Here is a 25,196-nt window from a genome sequence, read left to right on the forward strand (position 1 = left end):
CATTGATACAAAGGCAGCCCTGAGCTTTTAGTCTAAGGCCCAGCTCTGGAAGTATGCTAGCTATGTGCTATTTCACCTCTCTGAACCAGAGTTCTCATATGTAAATGGAGATGATAATAGTATCCTCAGCTCCTAGAGCTGCTGTGAAAACTAAATGACATTGTAAATATAAAGCCCTTAGCACAATGTCTAGCAGATAATGGACTACAGACCACAATGTGGATGGGGGATGGAAAAAAATACAAAGAATGGGGTCCGTGCCTCCCAAAGCCCTTTCCAACTAGCTAGGCAACGAAACTCTATAGCCAAGGATACTGGATATGATGAGGGACCCAGACTGTGGTCACAAGCACCTCTATGATACCAGATAAATGGGACCACACCTGAATTACCTGGACCTCAAGTTCAGGAAAGGTAGCTCCCTGGATTAATACTAGGGGCTGTTACTAAAAGAAGGGATGATGGAGGTGGGAAGGTAAAGAACATAATCCTAGATGCTAAAAGTGGGTCACTTTTCCCTCAAGGACCTTGTTTGTACCTAAGGAAACATTTGGTAGGAGACAGAATTACAGGCACTAAGCATTATGATAGAGGGATGCACGGGTTATAAAGGGGCAAAAAGACAAAGGAGAAAGGGGTGATTGGGGAAGACTTCTTGGAAAAGCTATTCATTTGAAATGAATATTCAGGGAAAGGTAGGAGTCCACAAACAAAAAAGAGGAAAAAGATTTTTCAGGCAAGCCAAGAGAAGACACTGGAGGAGGGGGTGGGAGTTGAGGCAGCAGAGACAGAAGCAGGTCATGCCCTGCTTTGTGAGCCATGCTAAGGAATCTGACTTTCACTTCTAATCAGTAGCTTTTGTTGTATGTGGACTGTTTTTTGTTTTGTTGTTTTTTTACCAAGACCCACAATAATAAAATCAATTTACATGACAACCTAGATCATAGGTATATACACATATACATCACACATGTATGTGAACATACACATATAAATCTAAAATATAACTACTCTGGAATTTTTAATAGTTATCATATATCTACTCCGTGATCCAGAAATTTTTACTTCTATTAGTATGGCCAAAAGAAACGAGTAGAAATGAAAAGACATATATAAGTGTGTTCACAGGAGCTTTGTTCACAATAGCCAAAAAGTAGAAACAACCCAAATGTCCATCAACAGGAGAAGTGGATAAGGAAACTGTGGTCCATTCACACAATAGAATACAATAATGAAAACGGACCCCAAAGATACAGATGCAGTGAAATGCCGGAACACCTGCACCCCAATGTTTATAGCAACAAGGTCCACAATAGCCAAAGCATGGAGGGAACCTCGGTGTCCATCAAAAGATGAATGGATAAAGAAGATGTGGTATATGTATACAATGGAATATTAAATATTAGCCACTAGAAATGACAAATAGAGGCAGCCCTGGTGGCTCAGCAGGCTTAGCGCCGCCTTCGGTCCAGGGCATGATCCTGGAGACCCGGGATCGAGTCCCTCATTGGGCTCCCTGCATGGGGCCTGCTTCTCCCTCTACCTGTGTCTCTGCATCTCTCTCTCTGTGTCTCTATGAATAAATAAATAAAATGTTTAAAAAAAAAAAAAAAGAAATGACAAATACCCACCATTTGCTTCGAGGTGGATAGAACTGGAGGGTATCATGCTGAGTGAAGTCAATCAGAAAAGGACAAATATTATATGGTCTCATTCATTTGGGGAATATAAAAATTAGTGAAAGGGAATAAGGGGAAAGGAGAGAAAATGAGTGAAAATATCAGTGAGGGTGACAAAACATGAGAGACATCTAACTCTGGGAAACGAACAAGGGGTAGTAGAAAGAGAGGTGTGCAGGGGGTTGGGGTGACTCGGTGATGGGCACTGAGGGGGGCACTTGACGGGATGAGCACTGAGTGTTATGCTAAATGTTGGCAAATTGAACTCCAATAAAAAAAAAATAATGAAAACGGACTAACTACAACTACATGCAACATCATGAATGTATCTCAGACATGTTGAGCTAAAGAAGCCAACACCCAAAACCCCATTAGTTCAAAAACAGGTAAAAAAATAAAAATAAAAAACCCTAATTGATGACTAAAACAGTCAGAATAGTAATTATCTTGCAGGGTGGGGTGGTTTTAACTGGGTAGGGGCAAGAGGGAGCCTTCTGAGACACCAGATATGTTTCATATCTTGGTCTAGGTGGTAGCTAAATGAGAGTGTGCACATATAAAAACCCATCAAACTGCATACTCAATGCTTGTGCACTTTACTGAAAATGTTATCCCTGTTGGGGAATGTAAAAGAAAAGATGTAACAACCAACTGACCTGTGAGCATTACCTGGGCATTTGGAGGGTTCCTCACCCCCTCCTCTGTCCTGAGAATGTGAGTTCTACCTGCCTTCCCCACTTCCAGAGGATGCTCCAAGGACACAGCCTTCAGATGGTGATGTGGTGTTAAGAACACTTGCATGGTCCATGTAACTGAGCCCACTTAAGTCTTCTTTATAAGCTTTTGAGATTTGAGGGATGGATTTGGGGGTCCATTCATCTCACAGCTGGCCAAGATAAGCCTTATATGTAAGTTCCCTTTGCTTATTAAAACTGCCACCTACCAACCTAGGGCATCCTGCCCTTCGAGTATGGGGGGTAGCATTCAAATTACACCCAGGAAGCTCCCAAGGCAGTTGCAAACCACAAAACCTCAATACAAAATTACCTGCTTATATTTTAAATAATCTGAAATCAATGTTTTGCAAAACAATAACTTACATGTGACTGAGGTTGACATTTAATCTATTCTGTTTTTTTTTTTAAATGCTTGTTGCAATTCACTAAATTGATTTCATAACCCACTAAAGGTCATATTCCATCATTTGAAAAGCTCAGCTTTAAACACTAGGGAACCACAGAGGGTTTTGAGAAGAGTATGGATGTGAACAGGCTAGTGTTTCAGAAAGCACCATCTAGGACAGCTTGGAAGATGGACTCAAGGTGTGAGACTAGAACTGGGAGACCAGGTGAGGGCCCCTTAGGTGTGAGGATAGGTGCCAGAGGAGAGGGTCTTGAGCTGAGTCTCTCTTTCAGGTTGCAGGTTTTTGTCTGCACTCTTCACAGACCCCTCACCCTGTATCACACCTAGCTCCCGGTACTCACAGAATTAATGCCCATTCTGCAGGCAGTGGCATCAACTGCCATTGGGAGTGGCTGGCTGAGAGGAGCAGGCCCATTCTCCCCATCATCACAGCAAGCACACAAGGGTGTGGGACAGAGACTTCCTTCCCTTTTCCCAGCAAGCAGTGCTCACCCCACCTGTGCTATTAGGAACCAGGTTCTAGGTAAAGCTGACAAGGAAAGAAAGTAATTTGTGTGTCCTGCACGCAAGTCACTTTATGCGTATTATTTCATTTCATTCCTACAACAACCCTTTAGAAAAGATCTGATCATCTCCAATAATGAAAAAAGTGAGACTCAGAAGGGAAGCAACACACACGCATGCAAGGTCACACAGCCATTCAGTGATAAAGAGTCCATGTAAGCTGACAAAAGGTGCAACCCTTTCTGAACAAAAGGTCTAATAATGTGAGTGCATCCCATCTTGATTTGAGATGCTGGCTACAGAAGGGCAGCCTGAGTGAGTCATAATGTGTGCTAGGGCCCCTGGGCTCTGAGAAAGTTTCCAGCAAGAGTGGAGAAACCTCAACGAAGCAATCTGCTCTCTGCATGGTACTAGGATTTCACACTCTCTGTTTAAAGTGTGGTAAACTATGACTTTTCCCAATCTTTAATCTTTGTTTCAGCTGGGCCGGCAGTTTGGCCCAGTAGTAGACCTCACAACTCCTGTAATCCAGTACTAGACAGCATTGGCAATCACTCTCTTACCTCATCTCTCTGGCCAGGGATAACAGGCCAAAGAAGCGGTGATGAACAGTAGGATGTCTGGAGGTTTGAGGAGAGTAGAGGTCAGGAAAGGCCATGTCCCTGGTTCTCAGGCCCAGACTGGCCCAACAACATGCCTCTATTTCCACATGAGTATCGCAAGGTTTGGAGAAGCTGCTGAAATGCCTTGGCTCTGAGGCACATGTTTCCTTCTAGTCACCTTCAGAGAATTCTGGAGGCAGAAGAGGATTCTAGTTGGAAGTATTGAGGACACTGTAAGCTGGTGCGTACCGATGTTCTTAATAAGCCAACTAAATATAATGGAAGAAACCCTGTTTACTTTCCTTCCCTGCCCCATTTCCCCTCCATTGCAAACCCACCTCCACTGATACCCACTGATACCACTCCTCCCCTCCTGCAACACTGGGCAAGGATTCAAGGCCCACCTGGACTTGGGTTGCCATTGCTCTATCATCTCCTCAGTGCAAGTGCCCTTCGTAGTTTATCCTGCCCTCAAGTAGCTTCCACCTCTCTCTTTCCTAGAGCTTCCTAGTCACCTGCTTCATTTTCAGAATGATACAAAGTTAGGCTTAGAGAAGAGAACTAGAAGGAGGTAGGAGGGAATGGGTAAAGGAGAAGGGAAGAAGGAAAGAGCAAAAGATGGGAAAGATGAAACTGGCTCTTTTCTTTTCTTTTTTAAAGATTTTATTTATTTATTCATGAGAGAGAGAGAGAGAGAGAGAGAGAGAGAGGCAGAGACACAGGCAGAGGGAGAAGCAGGCTCCATGCAGGGAGCCCGATGTGGGACTCGATCCTGGGACTCCAGGATCACGCCCTGAGCTGAAGGCAGGCACCAAACCACTGAGCCACTCAGGGATCCCCAAAACTGGCTCTTTCCCCACAAGAAGCAAATCCACTTGTGTTTCTTCTGTCTGAACACTTCCTCCAGCCATTGCCTTAATCCCTCTCCTTTTCACAGCCAAATATTTTGGGAGAAAGGTCTATACTTGTCTCTACTTCTTCACCTCCTATTTCTCAATTGGCTGTAATCTGGCTTCTGTCCCCTCCTCTCTACTGAAAATGATCTAAATTCATCAGGGAGCATCTAACTGCAAAATCCAATTGACTAAAAAACCGATGATCTCTCCAAAGCCTCTGGTTCTGACAATGACCCCTTTCTTCTCTTGAGGCTCAACTTTCATTTGGCCTCTGTGGCCCTATCTGTTCCGGATACACCCTCCCTATCTCCTTTTCTTTATCTACAATCCTTAAATGCCAGGACCACTCCTTATACCACCTTTGTTCCTTACTCTATTCACTCCCACAGGGATGTGACATTCAAATCCACAACTCCAACCACCAGCCTTGACTCCCCACTGATGGCTGCCCATACCCTGTCATAACATAAAAACAATAACAATAGTTAACTGATACTATGTCCAGTGCTGGGCTAGTCCACAACAATTCTCTGAAGCAGGTGCCATGTCATTATCAGCCATATTTCACAGCTATGCAAACTTAAATAACTAGCCTGAGGTCACACGGTTCTCAAGAGACTGCTTTTAAAGTCCACACTCAATACTATTTTTGGTTTCCAGCAAAATGATAAAGTAACAAAGGCTGTTGGCTCCCACGCCACAGTCTGACCCTGGAGAAAACAAGAAGGTGATAAGGAGGTTGATGAGTCTGAGGCCCTCGTTTCAAAACTGTGAGGAATCCCTCTGGAAAGCCAGAAGATGGTTGGGTCCCAATGTAAATGCAAAACAGTAGCCTAGGAAATAAGAGGACAGCCAAGTGCCAATCAGGTGACAGATTCTAAAGAGGATCCTACAGCTGCTCTTTCCTCTTTCCTGCATTTCTATGGGGGCTGGGGGTGAAACTGCCTGTGTCAAGCAGCACTCTGAGGCATAGCAGTAGCAGTAGAGCACTGTCTGGGCTGGGGAACAGAAAACAGTAGGTGCAGACCAATGGCCTGGCTCTGGACACTCCTCCCTGTCCCACAGCCTGAGGACAAGGGGATGTCAGCCGAAGACAGCTCTTGGAGAGAAAAGCCCAAGGGTAAGTACAGCTCGGTTCCTCAAGTACAGGGAAAGAAGCAGCCATTAGTTCCAGGCTGTAAGGCCTGAGCACTCATATTGAGGTATACTCCTTGACACACAAATGCACATTCTAAAAACTTTGCAGAACACAGCTAGGGCCAATCCTTTCAGCCCTTCCCCCTGGACACACATTACCAGCCGGGGTTGATGAGCTTCCCCAGGAGGGAAGACACATTGGTGTCTGTGATCACAAATTAAAATAATGGAGGGGAGCAACACCACAAAAGAAAGTCAAAAGGGTAGATAATGAATACCAGATAAAGCACAAATGAAGTGCCAGAACAGACAATTCAAATAAGCACAATAAACCTCTTCAAAAATATAGAAGAGGATCAGCGTTTATGAAATAACCCGAGAACAAATACTCATATTGAAAAATAATAAAACAATAAGCAATGCTAGGTTGAAAAATATAATGAAAATATAATTTTTTAAAAAAGGAATTTGATGGATCGGTTGAATAGCAGAATGAATCAATTTATTTTCATTGATTTTTTTTTTTTTTTTTTTTAAGAAACTGTTTATTTTCCATCAACCTTATTTCCATTTTGCTTGCCTTTGTGGAAGAGCAGCTTAAGACCACTCAGTGGTTGTGCCTACCCAACCAGTGGCCTGGATAAATTTGAAGAATGAATTAGTGAGACTGGAGACAATCACCCAGAGAGCAACTGGAAAGAGATTAAAAAATGATAAACTCAGGGATCCCTAGGTGGCGCAGCGGTTTAGCACCTGCCTTTGGCCCAGGGCGCGATCCTGGAGACCCAGGATTGAATCCCACGTCAGGCTCCCTGCATGGAGCCTGCTTCTCCCTCTGCCTGTGTCTCTGCCTCTCTCTCTCTCTCTCTCTCTGTGTGTGTGACTATCATGAATAAATAAAATCTTTTTTTTTTAATTTTTTTTTAAGTTTTTTATTTATTTATGATAGGCACACAGTGAGAGAGAGAGAGGCAGAGACACAGGCAGAGGGAGAAGCAGGCTCCATGCACCGGGAGCCTGACGTGGGATTCGATCCCGGGTCTCCAGGATCGCGCCCTGGGCCAAAGGCAGGCGCCAAACCGCTGCGCCACCCAGGGATCCCCATGAATAAATAAAATCTTAAAAAAAAGAAAATGATAAACTATAAAAGAGGAGCTAAGACATATGGAAGAGAGAAGTAGATTTGTCAGCATTTAGATAATAAAATCACAGAAAGAGAAAAAAAATAAGCATAGGTAAGAAAATATTTGCAAAAATAATAACTAAAATTTTTCCTGTGATAAGAAAAAAATGAAGAGACTTTAGAATAAAAGATCTCAAAGAGTGGCAAATAGGTATGGATAACTCCACTCTTAGTCAACATTACAATGATCATTCAGAATATCAAAAGCAAAGAGAAAATACAAATGCTTCCAAAGAGGAAGAACAGATCACCTCTTAAAGGCAGACAATGGAATTTTGAAAAAAAATTATTTAAGTATAATCATATATATACATCACATATATTATATAATATATAATTATATATATCTATATCTCACCAATTATAAAGCACAGCTTGATTTTCACACTTTGAACACATCTGTGTAGCTAATCTCCATAGTAAAAGGACCTTTAAAAGGCCCTTACCAGTCATCATTTGTATCCCAAAGACAACTTTATGCTAACTGCTAACACCATGACTGTTTTTCCTATATCTGAATTTTATATAAATATGGGGTGCCCAAGTGGCTCATTGATTTTGGCTCAGATCATGATCTTGAGGTAGTTAAAGCAAGCCTCGAGTCAGGCTTTGTGCTGGGCATAGAGCCTACTTAAGAGTCTTTCTCTCCTTCTCCATCTGTGCCTCCCCACCCCCCCACTCCCACTCACAAGTGCACATGCACACACACTCTCTCTCTCAAAAAAGAAAAAAAAAAGATGCACATTGTATATACACATTGTATACACACTGTATATTTTCTATCTGGCTTCTTATGTTCAACATATGTTTGTGGGATTCAACATACGGTTGCATCTGTGTAGCAACTGTTTATCTACTCTCACTGACATAGAGTTTCTCAACCTTAGCACTATTGCTATTTTGGGCCTTATTTTATGAGATGGCTGCCCTATGCAATGCCAGATGTCTAGCAGCATCCCTAGTCTCCACCCACTAGGTACCAACAGCAATCCTCTCCCCTCATCCAACAAGTTGTGAGAACAAAAGAAATATCTCCAGACATTGCCCAATGTCTCCTGGGAGGCAACATCTTCTCCAGTTAGAAACACTGCTACAGGGGCACCTGGGTGGCTCAATGGTTGAGCCTCTGCCTTTGGCTCAGGTTGTGATCCTGGGGTCCTGGGATCAAGTCCCACATCAGGCTCCCTGCAGGGAGCCTGCTTCTCCCTATGCCTATGTCTCTGCCTCTCTGTGTCTCTCATGAATAAATAAAATCTTAAAAAAAAAAAAAAAAAGAAACACTGCTATATAGTATTCCATTGTATAAATATTGGAAAGTTTATTTATCTGTTCTACTATTGATGGACATTCAGATTATTTCCAATTTGGGGCTATTGTGAATAATACTATTATGAAGAGAAGCAGTATTTTCTTTTTTTTTTTTTTTTTTAAAGATTTATTTATTTATTCATGATAGACATAGAGAGAGAGAAAGAGGCAGAGACACAGGAGGAGGGAGAAGCAGGCTCCATGCACCGGGAGCCTGACGTGGGATTCGATCCCGGGTCTCCAGGATCGCGCCCTGGGCCAAAGGCAGGCGCCAAACCGCTGTGCCACCCAGGGATCCCCGAGAAGCAGTATTTTCAAAATTTTTAAAGGAAAAGAACATCAAAACCAAATTTTCTGAGTTTGTTTGCCTATCTATTTTAGTAATCTCACACCTAACATGGGGCTCAAACTCATGACCCTGATATCAAAAGTCACATGCTCTTCCAGTTGAGCTAGTCAGACACCCCTCAGAATTTTAATCTATATAAAGTGTCAGTTTGGGGCATCTGGGAGGCTGAGTCAGTTAAGCGTCTACCTTTGGCTCAAGTCATGATCTCAGAGTCCAGGGATTGTACCCCACATAGGGCTCCCAGCTCCGCGAAGAATCTGCTTCTCCCTCTAAGACCCTCCACTCTCCTGCTCTCTCTCTCTCTCTCTCAAATAAATTCTTAAAACATCTTTTTTTTTTTTTAAGCATCAGTTTTATCATTCAAAATACTCTCTTTGGAAATACTCTTCTTTGAAAATTATTTTGTCAATAGTATTCCAGCAAGAAGAGAAACAAATCCATAAGAATGTTACAAACCACATGTGAAATAAGGGTGCATAAATGGCATAGCAAAGTATATTGTTATCTAAAATAGGACACACAACTTCTACTTCTAGGGTGGAAGTGTTGAAAGGAGGTTGAAACAGGCCAACACTGCCACTAACAATAACTATTAAGACCTAGACAAGAGCAGCCCGGGTGGGTCAGCGGTTTAGCGCTGCCTTTGGCCTAGGGTGTGATCCTGGAGGCCCGGAATCCAGTCCCATGTCAGGCTCGCTGCATGGAGCCTACTTTCTTCCTCCGCCTGTGTCTGTGCCTCTCTCTGTGTGTGTGTCTCTCATGAATAAGGAAATAAAATCTTAAAGAAAAAAAAAAAAAAGGACCTAGACAATGGGACACCTGGCTGGCTCAGCAGTTAAGGGTCTGCCTTCTGCCTTCAGGGTGTGATCCCAGGTTCCAGGATCAGTCCCACATTGGGCTCCCTGGGGGGAGCCTACTTTTCCCTCTGCCTACATCTCTGCCTCTCTCTCCATGTCTCTTGTGAATACATAAATAAAATCTTTAAAAAAAAAAAAAAGACCTAGACAAATTACCACCCCCCCTCCAAAAAAAACTCCACATTTTCAAGGTGTCAAGAGCTGCAGAATAAGGATTGAAAGGACTACAAATCCCAGAGAGGAACAATTCACAGAAGAGCTATCAGATCAACTCCCTGGAGGCATTTGCCACATCTGGGCATGCTTGAGGACTGGAACTTGGCCCAGGCAGACAGCAGATAAACTGGGGAAAGGGAAACCATCAAAGCTTTGTGCTATTGCTTATGGATAGAATGGCAAAATCAGAAACGAGGAGCCTTCAGACACACCTGATTTTCCTGACTATACATTTGCTGACTCCAAAGCCTAGGAGAGCAGGAGGCTAAATGAGCTAAGCTAAAAGCTTCTGAAAGTCAAATAAAATCTGATGGCTCAGTTGGTTAAGTGAGTCCGCACCAGGCTCCCTGCTGGGCAGGGAGTCTGCTTCTCCCTGTTATGCTCTCACTCTCTCACACAATGCTCTCTCTCAAGTTCTTTCTTTCTCAAATAAATAAATAAAATATTTTTTAAAAATCTGATGCATGTGCTAGTCCATAAAACAAATCTTAATAAATGTAAGAACTAAAATTATACAAAGTGTGTTCTGCAACTACAATGGAATTAAGAAATCAATAACAAATCTGAGAATTGTTGAAATATCTGGATATTCATCAACATATCTCTAAATAATCCATGGATTAATGGTCAAAGGAGAAATCCCAGGAGAAATTAGAAAACATCTTGCACTGAATGAAAACAAAATCATAATATCAAAATTTATGGGATATAGTTAAAACAATGCTTAAAGGGAAATGCATACCTTCAAATATCTATATCAGAGAAGAGGAAAAACTTCAATCAATAACTTTAGCTTCCACCTTAAACTATAAAGAGGCCAACAACATAGTAGAAGTACTTTTACAAGATACTACACAACAGTGAACACACTACAATGACATATAACCACCTAAATTAATCATACCAAAAAAAGTTGAGCATGAAATATAAAAAAATTCATCCTCTATTATTCCTTGTATATAAAATGTAAAAAAATGACAATACACAGGAATAAAAAATATTTACTCTTTTTGAAGTAAGAATTGTGATTTACCTTAGTGACAGTGTGAGTGACTGGTAATAGGCATAAAGGAAATTTCTTGAGTGTTAGTAATGTTTTGGTCTTTTATTTTGCTAGTTACATTGGTCTTTTTATTTGCTAGTTCATTTTCTGAAAATTCATTGAGCTGTACCTTAGTATATGTTTGTATTTTTATATGCATATAACATTTCAATTAACAATTTTAAACATCATGCAGTAAGTAACTGAGGCAGGATTCAAACCCAACCAATCAGATTTAAAAGATGAATCCTAAATCTTAATTCTAGAATCAGGGTTACACCATTCTCTAGAACAGTTGAGGAAAAAGATCTAAGTATATCCCTAAGTTAGAGTTCTCTGAAAAAGAGAACAATAGGCTGTGTATCGAGAAAAAGCAAGAAGGAGAGAACAATTTTTTAAAGAAATTGGCTCCTGCAATTGGAGTTGTCAAGTCCAAACTCTGCAGGGAAGACCAACAAGCTGGAGATTGAGGGAGGAGCTGATAAACATCAGAAGGCAGACTGGAGGCAGAATTCCCTCTCCCTCAGAGGACCTCTAACTTTTTTTCTTCTAAGGCCTTTGACTGATTGGATGAGGCCCACCTACTTTATGTAGTGTAATCTGCTTTACTCAAAGCCTATTTATGTATTGTAGGTAAGGCACCACACTCAATATGGGGCTTGTACTCACAACCCCAAGGCCAAGACTTGAGCTGAGAACAAGAGTCAGATGTTCAACCAACTGAGCTACCCTGGTGCCCCAAGCCTTCTGATTTATTTTTTTATTTTTTTATTTTTTATTGGAGTTCAATTTGCCAACATATAGCATAACACCCAGTGCTCATCCCATCAGCCTTCTGATTTAAGCGCTACTTTCATCTAAAAAATGCCTTCACAGAAACATTTAGATTGGCTTTTGATTGAATATCTGGTTACTGTGGTCCAGATAAGTCAACACATAAAATTAACCATAACAATCTCTAACAATTCAAAATGAAAATTCTAGATAACATCACCATAATTAAGAGGGTGGGGGAGGGGTAAGTAGGGAAAAAGAAAGAATAAGGAAAGTGGAAGCATGCTAATGTGTTTGTCTTATTCAGAAGGAGAATAGTGATAGTAATACATTAAAGAAATTATTAGGGAAGATAACTAAAAATATCTGTCTTGATTTATTAATAATAGAATGCATATATTTCAAACCAACAGAATAAAATTCAATTTAATGGGAGGCAGGAAAAGAAAAAAGGAAGAAAATATAAAAGTTTAGTAAATATAATATACAGTAAAAATAAATTCATATATAATATGAACCTTAGTTTCAACAAAAGTAAACTCACTACTCAAAAGACAGACTATTTGATATTATTTTTGAAGATTTATCAAATGTATTTCTTATAAGTGATTGGTAGAATTTATGTATACCAACAGCTAAATAAATTTTTGGGGAAAAAAAGAGTCAAGAAAGAGTATCCATGTTATTAGACATTAAGGCCTATTCTACACCACAATAACAAATCAGGTGCATTGATATTAAGGAGCAAATAAACCAATGGAACAGAACTGAGCACTCAGAAATAGACTCAGGTATATATGGCAATTTGTTAAGTAATAATAAATGGACATGGGTTGATTTTCTTGGATTATGTGGGAAAGCCAGTTTACTATATGATGAAAAATAAAGTTGGATCTCTACTTCAGACCATATGCAAGGATGAATTACAGAAAAATTAAAGGTAAAATTATAAAGTTAATAGAAACTCATACCTGTGTGACCTGTGAGGAAGGACATGTTAAAACTCTAAAAGTGGACACCACACAGAGGAAAATATTACATTTGACTACATCAAAATTAGAGATTTCATAGACAAAATGCAAATGACAAACTGGGAAAAGATAGTTGCAATATTTAAAGATGGTTAAGAGATTACCATCGACAACACTCATAAATTCCTTCAAAATCTACAAAAAAAGAAGAGGAAGTCCAAAAGAAAAATGAACACATAATATACACTGGAATTTTCAGAGGAGGAAACCTAAGTGGTTAACCAGCAAAAAAAGGAAAAAGAAGTAAAGAAAAAGCCTAAATTTACATTGAATTACAAGCTGTCATAGATGTCCCCATCAGATTGGCAAAAATGAAAAAGTCAAGAAACACCAAGTGTGGGCAAGGATATGGGAAGATACCAAGCAATCCTCTTGCACTGCTGATGGGAAAGAATAATAGAAGAGCTAAACTGGAAGCACTCTGTCTGGTAAGACTTTGATACTTGATCAGTTCTAGGATGCATGTGTATTATGTTCTATGAACTGAGAGGGAGGTGACTGCAGAGAACTGTATGTCCATCCAAATGATACCTACTGGTGTTTAAATTCATTGTGATCTAATTTAACTCATCATCATGCCCTACCCTCTCACTCTGCCTCTACTCTGTTTCTTGCACTGAAGTTCCTGCCCGGTTAATGGTGTCACCTTCTACACAGTCACCTAAGAAGGTAACTTGAGTCAACTTGTACTCTTCCCATTCTCACTATCATTCCTCTGTCAGCTCCCCCATCTGATGATTCTACTTCTAAAGTGTCTCCCATAGTCTGGAGTCCCTCCACTTCTGTCCACCCACAAATGTAATGTGAGATCCAGTTACTCCCCTTTAAATTACTCTGGCAGCCTCTATTAATCCTGCACCCTCCCTTGTTCTCTCCTAATCACACTGCACACCAGCTACTATAGTGATCATTCTAAAATGCAAATAGGTTCACAGAACTCCTCTCCTTAACAATCTTTCAGCAGCTTCCCAAAGTTCAAGTCCTTGAAGTTGGAATACTTTCTTCACCATCTGGCTCCTGCCTCTCTCCAGCCCCACTGCTTTCTGCTCTTCCACACTCAACCTGTGACCCTGAAACACTAACCTGGTAGCACCATATTCTCTCCTCTTGCCCTGGAAGCTCCAGGGTTGACCAATTAAAAGGAAATTTGATTACTGAAGTAATTATAACAGATATCAAAAGAAACCTACATTTTTACTATATGCCGTTTTATATTATTGCAATCTGGATGCTTTACCCAGATTTAGCAATTACTTATATTTAGTCCCATTTGCTTTGTCTCCATGATTCTCTCTGTATTTTTTTTAAGATTTTATTTATTTATTCATGAGAGATACAGAGAGGGAGGCAGTGACATAGGCAGATGCAGAAGCAGGCTCCCGATGGGGAGCCAGATGTAGGACTCGATCCCAGGACCCCGGGATCATGACCTGGCCAAAGGCAGACACTCAACTACTGAGCCACCCAGGAGTCCCTCTCTGTATTTTTTTCATGTCACTTTTTCTGAACTATTTGCAAGTATACTGGAGACATCATGCCCCTTTATCCCTAAATATCTCAGACTATATTTTCTAACAAGGACATTCTCTCACACAATCATTTACAATTATCTAAATCTGGAAATTTAACATTGATAAGATACTATTATCTAATCCACAGTCCATTTTCAAATGTTATCAATTGTCCTCAAAACCTTGAGATACTTGATTTTTGCCAGTTTGAAACCCAATCCAAAACCAATCTAGTTGCTATGTCTCTTTGATCACCTACTCAGTATTTTGTTGTCTTTCCTGACTTTGATGTGTTTTAATTGTTCAGGCCAATTGTTTTGTAAAACACTCCCCCAACTTGTGTTTATCTCATTTCCTTATGAGTAGATTGACATTTTACATTTTTGGCAGAAATACCACTGCCATGACATGGTATCCTTCTCAGTGCATCCCATCAGGAGGTACTGTTTGATCCAGTACTAGTGATATCAACTTTATTTATTATTTGGTTAAGTGGCAACTGCCAGATTTCTGCACTTTAAAGTTAGTACTGAGCCATCTTATTTTTGCTTTAAACATAAATATGCACTCATTCACCAATGTTTCATTCAGGCCAAGGCTTTTTCTTTGAGAATCGGTCTGCTAACTGGCTCTTTAAACCCTTTCCCAAGCATTTCCTAGAATGCACACTTTCAATTTCAATTTCTTTAAAGACCAAGAACTGAAAGCCACTTTCAAAGCAATCTGAGTGCTGATTTATTCTAGAGTTTGTATTTTCCCATAAGCAAATTGACTTTATCCATTTTTCCCCAAAGTTTTCTACTCATGGTAACAATTTTCTTTTCACACTCAAATTCACTGTAAATACAATTTTTAATTAATTTATATAATTCCAATAACAGGTACAATTGGTACAAGCAGTTTTGGGAACAAATGCAACTGACTGATATTGATAAGCATACAACTCAACTAATAGAAATAAAAGCTAGGGGTATTCCTATCCACGGGCATTTAGAATGCTGTGAGCATTTGTCAGTATATTTTTCAGACAGAATGGAGGGTGTGGGTTAATCTAGAAAGGTAGTTAAGTAGAAAATCAGTTAACAGAGCTTTAGATGGAAATAAAACTTCCCAAAATTGAGGGACATGAATTTTCAGATTGAAAAATCCCAAGTGCCCAGCAAAATAAATTCAATCTATCATTGAGAAATGTCACTCTGCCAGGATAAAAAGAAAATCCTAAAAGAACTCAGAGAGGGGAAAAAAAATCAATATTCATATATATAGCAAAGAAAGTCATAATTGCATCGGATTTTTCAACAGCCTTCAAAATTCTGACAGAAAATTATTTTCAATAGAGACCTTTATACAAAGACAAACTATGAACCAAATATGAGGAAAGCCCAGTGATACAGTTATTATGCAAGATCTTCCAAACAATCTTTCTTATAGAGGTAGTGAAGAATATACAAGGAACACAATAACACAAAGGAAGACTCAGGAATAAGGAAACACAGGGCCCAACCCACAAGTGTGGCCAAGTATCAGCTGTCCAGATTAAAGAAGGAGGATAATAGGAGAAGCAGGAGAGAAGTCTCTGGTGGGGGGAGTGAGAGGAAATAAAACATGGAACTGATTACCTGATGTCTTTGAACATTTGAAATATTATTGATATGCACTTGACAGATTTTAGCAGCAAAGAGAATAAAGAGCAATAAGTACCTTGAAAACTAAGCAAATGACAAATATTGAAGAACTTTACCAACTAGAAAAAAAAGCAGTTGAGCAAAAAAAAAAAAAAAAAAAAAAAAAGTATCATAGCATAATTTTAGGCTGACCAAAGAACAATATTTATACAGAATAATACAATCTCTGTCTATTGACTTTCAAAATGATGGAGAACTAAAACAGAAGCTTTATGAGAACTGAAACTGGGGTACCTGGCTGGCTCAATCAGTGAAGCATGCAACTCTTGATACTGGGGTTTTCTGAGCCCCACGCTGGGTACAGCGATTATTTAAAAATAAAATCTTTAAAGAAAAAATAACTGAAACCTCATTCTATTCACTGCTATATCCTGGTACTTAGAGCAGTATCTGGCACATTGAAAATGTTTGATTTACTGGGTTTTTTAAAAAAATATACTATAGTATTTGAGTTCAAAATTTTCAATGAAAGCTAACAGAGTTGTTTTTTTTCCCCCCCTAAAGATCTTTTTTTTTTTAAAATTTTTATTTATTTATGATAGTCACAGAGAGAGAAAGAGAGGCAGAGACACAGGCAGAGAAAAGCAGGCTCCATGCACTGGGAGCCCGACGTGGGAATCGATCCTGGGTCTCCAGGATCGCGCCCTAGGCCAAAGGCAGGCGCCAAACCACTGCGCCACCCAGGGATCCCCCTAAAGATCTTTAATGTGAGAATTTCTGGGGCCATACAGAAAGCTAGCTAGTGAGAAGTGATCTGCCATTCTCCCAGACATCTCATCTGTATAAGAACATACTCTCACAGACTGTCCTGCACAGCACTCTCCCATCTTGATGTCCCAACCCTAAATATTCATAGTTGGTGGTCACAGTGCATTCAAAATGCACCTATTAGGGGCGCCTGGGTGGCTTGGTGGGTTAGGCATCTGCCTTTGGCACAGGTCATGATCCCAGGATCCTGGGATTGAGCCCCACATCAGGCTCCCTGCTCAGTGGGGAGGTGCTTCTCCCTCTCCATCTGTCTGCTGCTCCCCCTGATTGTGCTCTCTCTGTCAAATAGGTAGATAGATAGATAGATAGATAGATAGATAGATAGATAAAATCTTAAAAACAAAAAGCAAAAAATAAGATGCACCGGGATCCCTGGGTGGCGCAGCGGTTTGGCGCCTGCCTTTGGCCCAGGGCGCGATCCTGGAGACCCGGGATCGAATCCCACGTCGGGCTCCCGGTGCATGGAGCCTGCTTCTCCCTCTGCCTATGTCTCTGCCTCTCTCTCTCTCTCTCTCTCTCTCTGTGACTATCATAAATAAATAAAAACTTTTAATAAAAAATAAATAAATAAGATGCACCTATTAGACTACTTCACTGGGTCTGAAGCTATGCCAGTCACTGCTGGTGGGGCAAATTTGTTGTTCTAAAGACAGACTTGTTCATGTGTTCAGCCTATGTTAACAAACAAGAGAAGTTTCTGATGGATCCTGACCCCTGCAATCTGCACGGTTTGGTTCTACAAGGGTTTATTTTCCAAACAATTGTAGATCTCTGATAAGTAACAATACACAAGATCATTTCCCCCAATTATCCTTAATCTTGTTGCTTCTGATCATCAACATAATAAATATAGATTGCAGAAATTTTGGAAGAAAAGAAAGAAGTTAAAGTAATGTAAAGAAGTAACTCTTCCAAAAACCAGAGATAATGCTATTAGCATTTTCTCTTTTCTAAAATTTTCTTCTCCACATTGAGATTTTACAATTATAATTTCATGTCTAGTCTATTAACCATAGGAAAGAAGCATTTCTCTAGTCATTAAAAAAATAAGCCTTATAAGCAATAAGAAAGATTGTTTCAAACTTATTCCCCTTAGAGGAAAATTTAAGCTTCTAGGAAAATCCCTTCTTATAAAAGTGGTAAGGAATTCAGTGTTTCTCAGAGAAGCACCCACAGAGCATTTCCTCAGAATGCTGGCCCATGGGAAGTCCATGTGATATGCTGGGGTATAGCTCTACCGCCTCAGGTTCCATACTCAGACTTTGATTTTTTTTTAAGATTTATTTATTTACTTAGAGAGAGAGAGAGAGCATGAGTAAGAGGGGCAGAGGGAGAGGGAGACACAGAATCCCAACTAGATTCCCCACTGAGTGAGGAGCCTGTTGGGGGCTTAATCTCATGACCCTGAGATCATAACCTGAGCTGAAACCAAGAGTTGAACACTTAAGTGACTTTGCCACCCAGGCACCCCTGAGACTTTGATTTTAATATCAGTGTGCCTCTTACCAGCCAATGACCTTGGAAGTTTCCTTCTCTGAGATTCAACTTTCCTTATCTGTAAAATGGAGATAATAATATATCCCTCATAGGGTTATTAAAAAGATTAAAAGAAATATGCCATGTCAAGCGCTTAGTACTGCACCTAGAAAAGAATAAAGACCCAATGAATATCACTGTCATCATCCTGCTCCCTTCCACTGTCTTCCTAATTAAGGGTTAAGACAAGCAGACACTCCTAAAGATTGGTTACATCTCCTGCTGTTAAAATGGCATCTCAGAACTTGTTGTCTTTGCCTATTTGATCCTGAATATTTCTGTTCCAATTAATACTTAATTTCCCTTTGGCATGTGGTAGTACTTTGCCTTCCAGAGCCAACGTTTAATTAATGATCTCACCCACTCTGTGCCCTACCTTCTTATCCTTGAGAAACTAAAAAATCTAATTGCCAACATTGGCCCCAAGTCACATGCAAGAAAATAAAAGCATGGGCTAAACATTCTGTTGTTGCAAAATGAGAAGAAGAAAGAGAACTGAGTAAGTTCTGAGTGAACCATAATCTGGGCTGGATGCTTTTTTCACCAAAATACCACAATGCAGATATTTTACTCCTTCCTTCTCAGCAGATCAGAGAGGGAAAGTAAATTGCCCACAGTCACAGAGCTAGGTACTGGCAGAGTCAGAAATGGAAGCAATTCTCTCAGATTTGAAAGACCTGACTTCTTCCACACTATCATGCTGCCTCCAGAATATGCACTGTCAAAATTTCAGATAACACTCCACTATCAATAATAGTTGGTATTCACTAGGCAGTCACCAGATGCCCAGTGCTCAATCTATTTCATGCAGGATCCTATCTAAGCCTTATATCAGCTCTATGAAGTAAAAACAGATGTTTTTACTGTAGAGGCTCAGAGAATTGAAGCCACATACTCAAGGTCATGCTGCTATGAAGAGTCACTGCTGGGATTCCAACCCAGGTCCATGTGATTCTGGGGAGGAAGATCTGAACCATCACACCCTCCTTCTTCCCTGTCATCCCTGTGTCTCATGCCCACTTAAAATATCTGGTTGAAAAACAGAAAATCAATTCTTTTTTTTTTATGATTTTATTTACTTATTAGAAAGCACAAGCAGGGGGAGCAGCAGAGGGAGAAGGAGAAGCAGGCTCCCCACTAAGTAGGGAGGCTGACACAGGGCTCAATCCTGGGATCACGACCCAAGCCAAAGGCAGATGCTTAACCTACTAAGCCACCCAGGCACCCTAGAAAATCAATGCTTATACTCTTAAGTTCCTCAGGTTTCATACTGATTCTCCAACTCAATTGGTAATTAGAAAGCAAGTAGTGAACATCCTAGGAACCAAGGGGAAACAAAGACAAAGTCCTTTCCAACACGATCCCTGTGGTGTCCATAATTATCCAGCTATGGGATGGATACCAGAAAGCAAACCTAGTTGCACATCACATTTTGCCAGGCTTCTTCATTGTCCCCATGCCAATAGCCATTCCAGTAGAGACAGTATCAGTGATGTGCATTAAAATGAATTAAAACGTCTTCAATCTTAAAATCATTTTCCAGAGAAATTGGGCCAAAGGCCAAACTTCTTCGATCTCTCCCTTGATGCTAAGGATTTGCTTTCCACTGAGACAGGTTTCTAAGAAGGAAGAGAGGACAAAATCTATGTTCCTAGATTGGAGAGGAGACCAATGACTGATGGTTAGGGGAGGATGTGAAAGCAGATTGCTAGGCTGGGGCCAACTCTGTGATCCCATGAGGGCTCCAGAATGCCCCAGGGAAATCAGGCTACAACTAGACTCCTGTTGAGACCACATTTTTGCTCAGCTTTTGCCACCTTGTCTTGCTTCCTCATTCCTTCTTTTTTTCCCTCAAAAAAATCATTTTAACAATGTACCCCATCTCAGATTTTGCTTCTAGGGAACCCAACCCGAAACAGTTGGTACCAGAAAGTGTCCTAGGAAACAAAATGCATGTTGCAGCAGTGCCATTGCTAAGACTTTCACCTTCAGAGAAGAGGCAGCGGTGAATCTGGTGGGAAGCCCCAGCTGCCACAGTCCCTCTGGCATCCTAGAGGGCTGGGACAAATGCTGACCAAAGAGACCATGTAACTGGGTGACTCTTGCTAAGAAGTATTGAAGAGAGAAGATGACAGACTCACTGACAGTTTCAGAGAGCCTGACTGGCAGCATTTAAAGAGACCCTTATCTCCCACAGCTAGAGGGCTGACAAAGCTAAAGAGCAGGCAGGCACAGGAGTGAATTGTAAGAATGGCAGAACTTTGAAGAATGCTAGTTCTTTGGTAGGAACATCCTTTTACATCAAAGACAAGGCCCTGAGAGGGAAAGAGTGGATGCAGATTCTTAGGACGAGCTATCTAAAGAGATAAACCCAGATACTCCAGAACCCTCTGAGTCTTTAAAGTGTCCCTGTTCTCTTGCTGGAAGATAAGCCCTCACCTCCACTCTACCTTGCTAAAAAACGAATCAAGTGTTTTACAAAACAATGTTTGCTCTCCTAGAGATTTGCCCCACCTCCACTCCTGGCTACCAGACTGATCATGGGTGTAAAACCTCAGCGTGGACGATCTCAGAAAGTGCTAGGCCTACTGAGGAAAGAAAGGGATTATATATCAGAGCTGGCCAACATGCACAAGCCTAAACTGGGGAAAGGGAGAACGTCTGTGGAGGATTCCAAGGGTGATGGTTCAAGGAGGGTGAGATATAGGCTGGATAATGTAGAGTTTGTTGATGAAGAGGGACCCTCTTTACAGTGTCACAGAATGGCCCCAGGGGATGGTTCCAATATGCTGAAGGGATGCTCTTGAAAGACTGGAAAAGGCAATGAGCCAAACATTGTCAGAACTGCCACTGAAAACTGGAGGGAAGGTCTGATGGGCTCAGAGTAGTGGACAGGCTAAAATGGGCCTGCCATATTATACAGGAAAACCCACCAGCTGACCATGTTCCTTGAGAAGGCCGGGAGGACTCTCCCTTTACCAGGGAGATAAGAAAGTATTGGTGTGGTGCATGTGGGTGGCTCAGTAAGTTAAGCATCTGCCTTCGGCTCAAGTCATGATCTCAGCATCCTGGGATCAAGCCCCTCGTCAGGCTCCCCGCTCAGTGGGGAGTCTGCATCTCCCTCTCCCTCTGCCCTTTCCCCCTGCTCATGCTTGCTCCTTCACTCTCTCTCTCTCAAATAAATAAATAAAATATTTAAAAAAAAGAAGAAGAAGAAAGAAAGAAAGTATTGGTGAGGTTGGCAACAGTACCTCAAGAAGCTCCATGGTGGCTGTTTCCCATAGGAGTTACTGTAATAGAACTGGGCTCCCTAGGATAAAACTGGATAATAAAATTCTAGAGTAGCAAAGACCAACAGAAGTGCTCATAAGAAACAAGATGGGTGCATTACCATCTTGATCTAGATGATGGCTAGGGATCTAGATAGATCTAGATCTAGATAGATAGGGATCTAGATAGATGGCTCATCGAACATAGTAATCTGGGGAGCAAATTAAGACAGCCAACTAGAATACTGCTTAATACACACAATCAAAAGAGATCACGAATTGATGAGCCAAAGAATAAAGTCAGAGATATTCACAATACTAAGACAAAGGCAATCACATCGGGTCCAACGTTCACAAGGGCCTCTTGCTTTACTGTCCTGCACCTACTATCTTGAATTACTTAAAAGTTTATCTCTGAATTTGTTTTATAGGGGAAGTTCTATTAAATTAATAAGGATGAACAGGGACTTTGAGCCTTGGCTCACAGGCAGTACCACTTCCCAGCATCTTCCCACCCCACCTCCTTTACCTCCTTTCTGGCCCTGCCCTGTTCAGTGACTGGAAGCAGCCCTTGGCCCCTGGCAAGGGCCTGAGTCTGCAGACACAAGGAGAGGTGGGACTGGGCAAGGTGGTAGCTGTCCCTGCCCCTAGATGGCAATACCACAGCACATTTGGCAAGCATCATGGCAAGAGTAAGCCTCTCACCTATCCCCAGGGAAGACAGCTAGATATCCCAGCACAGAGGCTGCAATAAGCTTAGGGTCTCCTTCCATTGTGGGTCAGAATGGGGTGCCTATGGGAAGGGGACATTCCTGGCTCAACTTCCTCAGCCAGGATGTACCATGTCAGATGCTGGTGTATCTCTCTGCCTTGCACACCCTCCCTTCCACCCTTCCTGAGTCTGGCTTGCCAGACATATTAAGACTGACTGAGCCCCCTTTATATTTTGGGAGTTTGTGAGTAGATGTAAAGTGTCTAAATATATCATTTACCCTGTAATATGTATAAATAATCCAATATTTTACCAACAGGATGTGCTCTTGTAAGGACTATGATTTAAGAAGCCAGATTTTATCCCAGAGTTTAGCATGCCTGAGGGGAAAGAAGGCCAATAAAAACGCGGAAATTGAGCCTCATTGGCCCAGCTTGGGTTATCCTGCTAGCCTTGAACCAATCACTGTGGCCAGAGGAATGGAACATGCTTATTGCTAGGCCTTCCTACAGGTTTACCTGGACCTGGAATAGGTACTAAGAGTGGGAGAAGGTTAGTTTCCCAAAGAAAAAAAGGCAAGTTACTTTTATAAGAAGTGAAAATGAATATTCAGCAAGCACAACCCACAGCCTTCTAAACACCCACAGCCAAAAGCATGACACCATGTGGTCTGACAAGTGACAGAAAGATTCTAATTCTTTCTGTCCTGCCCAAGGGAGGAAGATAGTTTCTGGGTCTCCAGTGGGAATGACTTGGGTATGACTTGGACTCATGTTTGATTTTTTTCTTTTTCTCTCTTCTCACTTCTTCCTTATCCAATCCCTAACTCCTTCCTGTTGAATCTAGAGGCAGAGAGAAAGACACATGGTATGCCAAGGACCTGGATTCCTTTGACTCCCAGAACCTCGGAAGACTGCCGGTCTCAAAGACACTCCTTCCAGGGGAAAGGAAAGCTAGTACTGCTGAGATTATCTTGAGGCATTCAGGGGAACTGATGGAGAAATAGCTGCTTCCAAGTGATCAGATACACGACTCAGTCTTCCAGGTTGGCTTCACTTTATATAACAGAGATGATTCTGTACAGGTTAATAGTTTTAAAAATTAAATTATAGTTTAAATGCACGGTGAAAAAAATGAAAAAAAAGAAAAATAAATAAATGCACTGTGAAAATAATAAGATAAAAGCTAACTACCATCCATTAAGTATCCTCTATTTGCAAGGATATTTTAATGTTTTATGAAGTAGGTATTATAATTCCCATTTCACTGCTAAGAAAACAGTCTCAGAACCTGCCCAAGGTTCCAAGGGCAGTAAATGACAGACAAGGATTTGAGTCCCAGTCTGCTTCCAAATCTCCCTGCCTGCTTTCAAAGCCCACAAGAGGTTTTCCATCACATACTCTAAAGGAAAGGAATCTCGTGGCAGTGATTTTTATAACATTCTTAATGCCTCAGAATATCATTCTTGTGCATGTAGGTTTTTATATACAAACTTGTTTATAGTATAGTGCACCTATAATTAATTACTCTGATGGTTAATGGGAATAATCAGTATTGAATACTTTTTGAAAAGATTTTATTATTTGAGGGAGAGAGAGAGAATGAGCAGTGGGGAGGGTCAGAGGGACACAGAGAGAGCAGCAGACTCCCTGCTGAGTAGGAAGCATGATGCGGGGCTTAATCCCAAGCCCGGAAGATCATGTCCTGAGCTGAAGGCAGACACTTAACCAAGGTGCCCCTTGAATACTTTTTGATGTTGAAGTTACAGCCATACGTGACTTTGTTCATCCCCTCAAATGTGCTCTGTACTCTACTGTGCCTTCCATATGCAGTTTAGCGTAGTGGTCAAGAGCATCAGCCATGGCCCCAGACTATAAGACCAAGCTCCAGTTAGTTAAATGACTTTGAAAAAGTAGCTTATCCGTATGGGACCTAATGCTTCCTTTCATAAAATTAATGAAACAATAGGACCCACATCATAGGATTTTTATAAAGGTCAAATGAGATCATCTAAGTTAAATTCCCAGCACCATACCTGGTGCCTAGTAAGTATTCAATAAATGCTCCTATAAGACTGTAAGCAATATAAATAAGGGCAGGGAGTATGCATACTTTTCTTCATCACTGCAACCCTAGAACCTAGTCCAGCGCCTTGCACATTGTAGGCACTCGACAAACATTTGTTGAATGAATATTTAATCTAGCTCACTTAATCATTAACTAATCTAAGAAGCAGAAATAGAAAATAAACCCAATTCATTTCATGTAAAATAATTTTAGGTGGTGTTCAGTGCAGGAAGAAAAACCAAGCAGAAAAGGACGGTGAGTGACAGGAAAAAAAAGGAGGGGAGTGGGAGATGTGTGGTAGATAGCCAAGAACTAAATCAACTTAGGCCTAGTGAGGACTGTTATGACAAACTGAATGTTTGTGTCTTTCCTCTCCCCAAATTCATACAGTACAGCCGTAACCCTCAGTGTGGCTATATTTGGAGATACAGCCACTAAGGAAGAAATTAAGGTTACATGAAGTCATAAGCGTGGGGCTCTGATCCAACAGGATTAGTGTCCTTAGGAGAGGAGACATCAGAGAGCTTACTCTTCCCACTCTTCCTGTACCTAGGAAAGGCCATGTGAACAGAGAGATGGAGGTTACCAATAAGCCAAGAGAGGAGGCCTCAGAATGAACCTACCTTGTTAGCACCTTGACCTAGGACTTCCCAGCCTACAGAACCATAAAAAATAAGTTTCTGTTGTTTAAGTCACCCAATCAGTTATGGCAGCTCACATCAGCTAAGATACAGCATGTTCTAAATAAAGGGAAAGTCATGTAGAAAGGCCTTAAAGGAATGTGGTGTTCAGGAACAGAAGAAGGCCGGTAAATGCACAAGAGAGAAAGTGGCAAGACAGAATCAGAATCACACAAGTCTTGCCCCACAGTCTCTAAGAGTATTGTGACAAAGGAAGGCCCACTCCAAACAAAATTATCAGAGAACA

General features: G+C 41.0%; 1 long non-coding RNA gene across 1 annotated transcript; it reads left to right on the forward strand.

The window, feature by feature from the left end:
* Positions 1-4,574: 4,574 nt before the first annotated feature.
* On the forward strand, positions 4,575-23,386 carry LOC140632322 (uncharacterized). The gene is made up of 2 exons (XR_012029841.1): positions 4,575-5,944; positions 23,049-23,386. It is a non-coding gene; the product is annotated as an uncharacterized lncRNA (long non-coding RNA).
* The last annotated feature ends 1,810 nt before the right edge of the window (positions 23,387-25,196 follow it).

Source organism: Canis lupus, chromosome 4, assembly GCF_048164855.1.
Source record: "Canis lupus baileyi chromosome 4, mCanLup2.hap1, whole genome shotgun sequence".
Classification (NCBI taxonomy): domain Eukaryota; kingdom Metazoa; phylum Chordata; class Mammalia; order Carnivora; family Canidae; genus Canis; species Canis lupus.